This window comes from Anolis sagrei, chromosome X (genome assembly GCF_037176765.1).
Source record: "Anolis sagrei isolate rAnoSag1 chromosome X, rAnoSag1.mat, whole genome shotgun sequence".
NCBI classification, from domain to species: domain Eukaryota; kingdom Metazoa; phylum Chordata; class Lepidosauria; order Squamata; family Dactyloidae; genus Anolis; species Anolis sagrei.
This window is the reverse complement of record NC_090034.1, coordinates 108,302,493-108,311,300: the sequence shown is the minus strand read 5'-3', so window position 1 is coordinate 108,311,300 and position 8,808 is coordinate 108,302,493. Positions and strand designations below refer to the sequence as shown.

The 8,808-nt window shown below is 49.0% G+C and overlaps 1 long non-coding RNA gene across 1 annotated transcript; it reads right to left on the bottom strand.

Annotated features, from left to right (window-relative positions):
* Positions 1-229: 229 nt before the first annotated feature.
* On the bottom strand, positions 230-8,123 carry LOC137097987 (uncharacterized). Its single transcript, XR_010910528.1, has 3 exons — positions 8,033-8,123; positions 7,284-7,328; positions 230-293 (listed from the first exon to the last, which is right to left on the bottom strand). It is a non-coding gene; the product is annotated as an uncharacterized lncRNA (long non-coding RNA).
* Between the last annotated feature and the right edge of the window lie 685 nt (positions 8,124-8,808).

Below are 8,808 nucleotides of genomic sequence, written 5' to 3'. Positions count from 1 at the left end.
ACCATGGCCATATAGCCCGAAAAAACCTACAACAACCCAGTGATTCCGGCCATGAAAGCCTTTGACAATACATAGTCCAAGGGGTGTCAAACTGCATTCATCCTATGGTGTGGACATACCCATAATTAGGTGTTTTCAGTGGAGGGCATTGAATCCGTCTTGCAGTCAAGGGAGAACGGATGTTACCTGAATGGGAAAATCCACACTCAAAGTAGAAGAGGGAGCGATGGTTTGATCTGTCATTTGAGATGCTTGATCTCTTCATAGACATCCAGGGTTCTCTTTTGCAAGGACTGAAAAGACAACATAGAAGAAACCACACAATTATATACAACATGAAAACCAGGGCCATGGCTGGATGGCCATCTGTCAGGGGTGATTTGAGTGCAATATTCCTGCTTCTTGGCAGAATGGGGTTGGACCGGATGGCCCAGGAGGTCTTTTCCAACTCTTTGATTCTATGATTCTATGATTCCATTTGAACTTTCATGGCACAACGCTATGGGATCCTGGGAGTTGCAGTTCAACGAGGCCCCTCCAATCTGGTAAGGAAGGCTGAAGACCGTGGGAAACTACAACTAATGATGTCGAGCACCCCCCCCCCCAAAGTAAGGGATAGTAACTTATAGTTCTGCAAAGGGCAAGGGCACCAGAAATACCATCAATAGCCCCCTTTTCATGTCTATACACATCTGCAATCAGAAATCAGGAAATCCTTTGTTTCTCCTGTCTGCCACCCTGCCGTTCTAGAACAAAGGCTCTCAATCAGCTGGCGGAACGCCTCCCAAGCATTCCGCCCCCTCTGAGCTGTCAAGCCTTGTCCCGCCTCCTGGCCGCTGATTGGACAATTCTCGGAGGCGCTATGGAAGCTCTGATTGGCCCCCTGGAGGCGACAGTGCCTGGCGATTGGAGGAGAGGCGGGACCAGCGGCCAAGCCTCCTCCCAGCTGTTCCAGGGCCAGCCAATCAGGGCCGAGCAAACTGACAGAAGGCGGGCGGGATTTTCAAACCGGGTTTCCTTTGTTTTGCCTGTATAAATATGCCTGAAAATCACTGTACTGTATGCTTATGGTGGAAATATCCCTGTAACGCATCCTTTTCAGCTGAATCGCAGAAATAAACGCTTCGGTCGCTGGATACCTCTTCAGCCTCTGGTGGGATTAATTCTTAATATTTTGCGCTTTGGATTGGCTTTTGCTGGCAGCTCACCAAGGTCAAAGACCCCCTTTGCGGTCTTCTGGGGCCTTCCTCGCTGGGAAAGCCCCCCAAAAAGAGCTTGATATCATTTGGCTTTACCACGAAGGGACCCTGCTTGAGGCCCAGACTAAATTATAGCCTAAATTTTCAAGCAGGCGCCTTGGTCTGATTCTTTGGGCCAGCAGCAAAGGAGGAACGGCTTGGGAAAAGAGGCGCCTCTCTTAATTTGGACTCTCCTTCTTGACAAAACTACAAATTCTCCCACAGCCACTTCCTCCCAAGCTCTGACCTAGAGTTTCGGCACAAAGGAGCGCCAGGGAAGCCTTGATCCAAGGACTTCCTGGAAGAGGAGTGACTGACGCGGAAGGGGGAAAGGAAAACGTCCGGACGGGTAAGAGAAGCAACCGTGGGCTGCCCTTTTGTGATCGTCAGGTGGGAGGAGATTCTAGGCTTTCCGAACCAGCTTCGGAGTCGGCCCACTGGGGAGGGATTCTCTAGATCTCGGTAACAAATTCCTGGCGGGGGGCAGCGAACACCTAGGCGTTTGAGGCCCGGAATTGCAATTCAGCTCGCTTTTGCGGACTTGGCGGGGGCTACGTGGGAAAGGGAGTCCTCCCCTTTTGGGACCACCTAGCTGTCAAGTGCTGATCGCCCCGAGCTCTCCTATCCAGGCACCTTTCAGGTTCTGGCCTGCCTTACGGTTGGGGGGGCTTCCCTGATTAACCACTGGTCTGTGGGGCTGGTAGTTGAGAGATAGGCGTCTGTTCTTCCAGGATCAAACGTCCCGTTCCATCAGATACACCTTTAGGAAGAGCACTGGCGGAATGGAACAGGGTTGCGTCGTTGACGCAGGCCAGTATGGTAAAACTGCATGAAGAAGTGGCCCACCAGGCCCTTGGAAGGTGGAGCCTCGTGGCCCCTCACGGCAGTCGGATCGCTGTGGGGGGGCCAGGTGGACCGAGCACGCCTACGCCTCATGTCTTTTGCCATGTGCCGGAGGGAGGTGGAAGGGGGGTAGTTGTGGCCAACTCCTACCATGCAAGGGGAAGGTAACAAAGCCCCAACCCCCAGGAAACCCCCTCCAGACCCTTTTCCCTCTCCTTGAAAAAAACTGCTTGTTCCCCTACCATCCCATCCCCATTTCCCTTTACCCAATCTCCCTGACTCCTTCCTTCCCTTTCCAACCCCCCATTTCCCTATTCCCCATGTATGATATGTCTGCATTTATATGCTCCTTCTATTATTTTTTTCCCTCCTGCCCCTTGAGGGAACGCACTAGGGAAATTTTTTGCTCTCCTCCTCTCCTGCTTTCTCCTGTGCCACCTTTTTCCTTCCTTCAGATGGAAAAGGGAGGCATTGCTCATTCCCTTCTTCACCAAGCTACTACATCCCTTCCTTTCTAAAGCTGAATCATCAATGCCTGTTTATTTATAATAAACAATGTCTCTCCTCACCAGGAGAGACCCTGCCACTGATGTGACTCGGCTGCCTTGCAAAAGTCTCTCTCTCTCGCCTGGTTTCCCTGACCCAAGAGCTCTCTTCTTCTCCCCTTCTCTTCTGTGCAACTACAAAACCCATTTTTCAGGGGCAGTCACCAATGTCCCTGCCTTTCCTTTGTTTTCTCTTTACTCTCCAACTCCCCCTTTTTGCTTTCAAACCCCTCCTCCCTCTCTCCTCTTGCAAACAAAGGGAGGTGTAGGGGGGGGACCTTTTTTCCTACTCCTGTTTCCTTTTGCCAAATAAAGTTTGCTGGGTCTCTCTCTCTCTCTCTCTCTCTCTCTCTCTCTCTGCTTTTCCCCTTTTCTCTCTAAGAACCAGACCTCACCAAAGAGTTCCATGTGCTTGTGAAATGTCTCTGGAACCCATCCTTTCTCTCTCTCTCTCTCTCTCTCTCTCCCTCTCTTCTCCCTCCCCTCCCATCTTCTAAGAAGCCAGTATTCTGTGAATTCTTTCCTCTATCTCCCAGAGAAATCCTGCTGCTCCCTCTTACCTCCTTCTCCTAAAACCTAAGGAAGGGATGTTCCAGGAGCATTCCCTCCTGACATTTCACCCACATCTATGGTTAAGTCTCTCTCTCACACACGCAGTCCCTCTGATGCTCTTTTCCTTCCTGGCCCTTCCTCCCTCCCCTTTCCCTGAGCGCATGTATGTGTATGTCTAAATTATCCCATTAACTGCCTTAAAAATGAGGGGGGCGTCGAGGTCCAGGGGTCCCCTCTGCACAGTGAAGAGACCCAGATCGAACTGTGGGACCCATAATCCACTCCTGCCGCTGAGGACAACTCCCTGGGTGAGGTGAACGATGGGTTTCCTGTGTGGAACCCAGATGGCACAGGAGGATCCCACAGAGAGCAGGACCAGACCCCATGCCGGGCCTGAGGATATAGCTGAGGAAATCCCATTTCCTCAGAATAACCCTATTCATATTGACATTTTGCATGGATCAGGGTTGGCCATTATCTCAAGGTTTGTTTTCAGAGTCAGACGAATAAGCCAGAGATGGGTCAACCAACACCCGGAAAACGGACTGATTAAATCAATCATGGTATTTGTGTAAGCTCCTTTGCGATTAAGGATCCCCTTGTCTGCAGAGTTGAGATCCGAATACCATCAATAGCCCCCTTTTCATGTCTATACACATCTGCAATCAGAAATCAGGAAATCCTTTGTTTCTCCTGTCTGCCACCCTGCCGTTCTAGAACAAAGGCTCTCAATCAGCTGGCGGAACGCCTCCCAAGCATTCCGCCCCCTCTGAGCTGTCAAGCCTTGTCCCGCCTCCTGGCCGCTGATTGGACAATTCTCGGAGGCGCTATGGAAGCTCTGATTGGCCCCCTGGAGGCGACAGCGCCTGGCGATTGGAGGAGAGGCGGGACCAGCGGCCAAACCTCCTCCCAGCTGTTCCAGGGCCAGCCAATCAGGGCCGAGCAAACTGACAGAAGGCGGGCGGGATTTTCAAACCGGGTTTCCTTTGTTTTGCCTGTATAAATATGCCTGAAAATCACTGTACTGTATGCTTATGGTGGAAATATCCCTGTAACGCATCCTTTTCAGCTGAATCGCAGAAATAAACGCTTCGGTCGCTGGATACCTCTTCAGCCTCTGGTGGGATTAATTCTTAATATTTTGCGCTTTGGATTGGCTTTTGCTGGCAGCTCACCAAGGTCAAAGACCCCCTTTGCGGTCTTCTGGGGCCTTCCTCGCTGGGAAAGCCCCCCAAAAAGAGCTTGATATCACAGACTACACAACAAGGGTTAAGTCTTGGTCACATTGCCAAGGCACTGACAACAACCAGGACCCCACGAGGCTTTTGGGAAACGCCTGGATCTTGGGACTTCTGCCCTTTTGTGAGAGTTGTAGTTTCCCAAGGACCAAAGTGTGACTCAGTTGCAGCACAGCTGGGGTTTCATCTGCCAGCCTTCCCAATGATCATGGACTCTCTGCCTGCATGCCTTGGACTTCAGTACATACTCTCTCCCTCATGAACTTTCCTCAAAGACCTTTTAAAACATTGGACTTCAGGCTTCTTCATGAAAATTAATCCTCTTATTAAATATACTTGGGATGTGGGACAAAGATGGGGTTTTGTTGCTATGAAATGCTTATGATTTGAATGTATGTATCTTGCTATGAAATATTGCTTGACCTTTGTCTTGCCCCCCCCCCCCCCAACTTTTGCCCTAGAAAATGGGACCAAGGACTGTTACAATGCCTGAGGGAGAGCCAAGCTTCCTCGAAACCAACCAAATCATCAACCATTTTACAATAGCAAGCTGAAACATCCTCTTGTTTGCTCTTTGTCTGGCAGGCAAAGGAAATTTCTTTGGACACTTTGAATCACAAAGCGGCAAGGCTGACCCCAGGGGTCCCTGTTTGTTCCCTTCTCAAAATCCATCAGAAGACACACCTTATCAGATCTAAGGCAGGAAAACCTTTCTTAATGAAATCAACCTTTGCTGGACAAAACAATGCCCCTCTTCCGTCCTGCCTCCCTCTCCCTGATTTGCTAAGGAGCCAAAGAGGGAGGGAGTTTTGAAACTTTCAAACCTGTATTTTGCCTATAAAAATGCCTGTAACTCTTGTATTGGTATGCTTGTAGTGGAACTATTCCTGCAATGCATCCGATCTCAGCTGAATCGCTAATAAAGACACCTCGGTGCCCCTTCTTCGCCTTGGCAAGAGTCTCACTTCAATTATTAATATCAATAAAATTGCTGGAATCAGGCTTCCCTGAAGGCTTGCCAAGGTAGCGTTCCCTCTTTGGTGGGAACTAAGGGTCATCTCTCCTTGGAGTTGACCCCCTAAAGTCTGCGTTGGCTTCAGCACCACCTTCTGGGGATTCCTCTCCACCCAAAGGAACATGCACAGCGGCTGATTGTTGGCTTCTGGGCTTTCCAGTCCGGAAGAAGGGGATCCCCAGCTGCGTCACCAGGGTCAGTATCAATCCCAGAGTGAGCTGGCTTTTATTTATATATCTCTGCTTATGAAATAGATTTCATTTCTCAAGACAAAAGGCACTGCTCAGCCTCTGTTTTGACCTAAGGTAGGGACAACATGGCTGGAATGCCCCATTGCGCCTTCAGCCAGAGGTGCTTAAGGAAACTATGATCACCCTGACATCTCAATAGACATCTTGGAACCTTTCCTTGATCTATCCTGTCTAGGAATGGACTTGGGGACTCGCAGCACCCATTGTCCCCGGCATCCTGGACTTTACTTCTACATAACCCCATCATCTCCATGCCTGGACTCCCATTGTGTTTGAAACTATGACCTCAACTCCGCAAATATGGGCATCACCCTCTGGGGATTATTTATATATCTCTGCTTATGAAATAGATTTCATTTCCCAAGACAAGAGGCACTGCTCAGCCTCTGTTTTGACCTAAGGCAGGGACAACATGGCTGGAATGCCCCATTGCGCCTTCAGCCAGAGGTGCTTAAGGAAACTATGATCACCCTGACATCTTGAGAGACATCTTGGAACCTTCCCTTGGTCTGTCCTGTCTAGGAATGTGCTTGGGGACTCACAGCACCCATTGTCCCCGACATCCTGGACTTTACTTCTACATAACCCCATTATCTCCATGCCTGGACACCCATTGTATTTGAAACTATGACCTCAACTCCCCAAATATGGGCATCTCTTCTTTGGGGGCACAAAGAAAGCCTCTGGGCTTTCCCACCCATGAAGGAGGAAATCCCCAGCTCCATCATCAGGGTCAATGCCATTCCCAGAGTGAGCTGGCTTGAGTTTGACCCCCAACCAATCAGGAGTGGAGGCAGTGCTGGCTGGCTCCCTGTGCCCAGCCAATTAGGGATGTGGGGGGGGGGGGGAATCAAATTCAGACAATGTTAATGCATGGATCAGTTACACACTCCAGTGTGGATATGCTTGTACATTTGGGCATCCATTGCTGTACATTTCACCCCTTCTGCAGATTTTATATTAAAGCCTCTGTCATTTGCCTTCATTGGTGAGTCTTAACTTCTGAACATGAGGAAGAACTTCCTGACAGTGAGAGCCGTTCAGCAGTGGAACTCTCTGCCCCGGAGTGTGGTGGAGGCTCCTTCTTTGGAAGCTTTTAAACAGAGGCTGGATGGCCATCTGTCGGGGGTGATTTGAATGCAATATTCCTGCTTCTTGGCAGAATGGGGTTGGACTGGATGGCCCAGGAGGTCTCTTCCAACTCTACGATTCTAGGATTCTAAGATTCTATGATTCTTCTGGGAACTTCGGTGGTTCGCTAGCCTCGCCAGGCACGGACTCTCCGTATCCGCGGTCCTTAGAATTCTAAATATCGACTTCACTATGAAACTATTTTCTGCTCTTGCAAAGAGACAGTAACCAAGGGCCAAGTGGACTTGAAATCCTAGAATCATAGCGTTTGAAGCCATCTCCAAGTGCCATCCATCCTTTTCAACCCCATTCTGTCATAAAGGAAGACACCATCCAAGCCCTCCCGATAGAGGACCATCCAACTCTTCCACTCACGCCTCGCATACAAACCCAACACTGTTATTGTGGACTTTTGAAAAATGCATGTTTTTTGAACCCACCAAAGATGTTGAACCCTCCCTTCTGCTCACCTGATATGTATGGCTGCTCGGGTCGGAAGAACTTCCCGGATTCTCCTGTTCCAAAGAAAGAACACAACATTTGACATTTACCCACTGGCAAAGTCTCTAAATTGGCCCCAAATCCTGACCCCTGTTGAGTGCATCTAGAATGGATGATCCCAGCTGCATTTGGAAAAAAGTGAGATGTTAATTGGTGAATTAACAAATTAGTCTTCGGTCTGAGAGGAAACCAAGCCTGAACTCTCCTTAGAAAGCGAAATGGCTCAATGAAGCTGTTGCAAATAGCAACCTTCCAAGCCTCTACTAACTGTTTGTTAATGTATACAATTATTAGCCTGCATACTAATGCAGTGGGTTAAAGCACTGAGCTGCTGAGCTTGTTGATCGAAAGGTCGCAGGTTCGATTCCGGGGAGCAGCGTGAGCTTCCGCTGTCAGTCCTAGCTTCTGCCAACCTAGCAGTTCGAAAACATGCAAATGTGAGTAGATCAATAGGTACCGCTCCAGCGGGAAGGTAACGGCGCTCCATGCAGTCATGCTGACCACATGACCTTGGAGGTGTCTACAGACAACGCTGGCTCTTCGGCTTAGAAATGGAGATGAGCACCAAAGTCCCAGAGTCAGACACGACTGGACTTAATGTCAGGGGACTACCTTTACCTACTATGTGTATGTTGATTGGCCATCTCTGATTCGTGGAGGCCCCATACATTGAAATGAATGTAAATAGCAAAGAGGAAGCCGAAGGAGCTGGGCTCACCTCAATGTTCCTCTGTCCTGGATGAGGTACATTTTCATAGGTTGGAGGTCCAGACGGGGTGGAGTCTGAGATTGGTTGCTTTATCCCTGCAAGAATGGAAAGAAAGCAAAGAATCAAAACTTGGTAGGAAACCCTGATTTGGCTACATCTCCCATCATTCCCACCCATTGTCCATCCTGATGGCAATAAGGTCTTTCAACAGAAAGGAGGAAACCATGAAGATGAACAAAATCTGGCTACCAGTATTAAAATAAAACTCTAAAATTACAACAGCACAACAACAGAGAGGAAACAATCAGGGACATCTAATCACCTCTCAACAAAAGACTGCCCCAGGCACTGCCTGGCCATCAAATGCTAATCAAAGTGGTCAGTGGAAACATTCATACCTAGCTCCAGCAGACAAGAGTCCTTTGTCCTACCCTGGTCATTCCACCCCTTTTCCTAGTTCCAACAGACCTGACTATCTCTGAGGATGCTTGGCACAGATGCAGGCGAAATGTCAGGAGAGAATGCTTCTAGAACATGGCCATATAGCCCAAAAAAACCTACAACAATCCAATAAGGTCTTTATTTTGGTGCTCTTTGGCACAAGGACATTATAATAACAGGAGCCAGTAGGTGGAACTAGTGCTCTGTCTGAGCCTGGCTAACTTCTCATCCAAAACCTTCTGTTTTATGCCACATGGCAGCTGTTCTTTATCCCTTTGAGATACTTCAGGTTGAAGAGGCTTCAACCCACTCCTTCCCCAACAGCCTCTCTTTCAACAATTCCT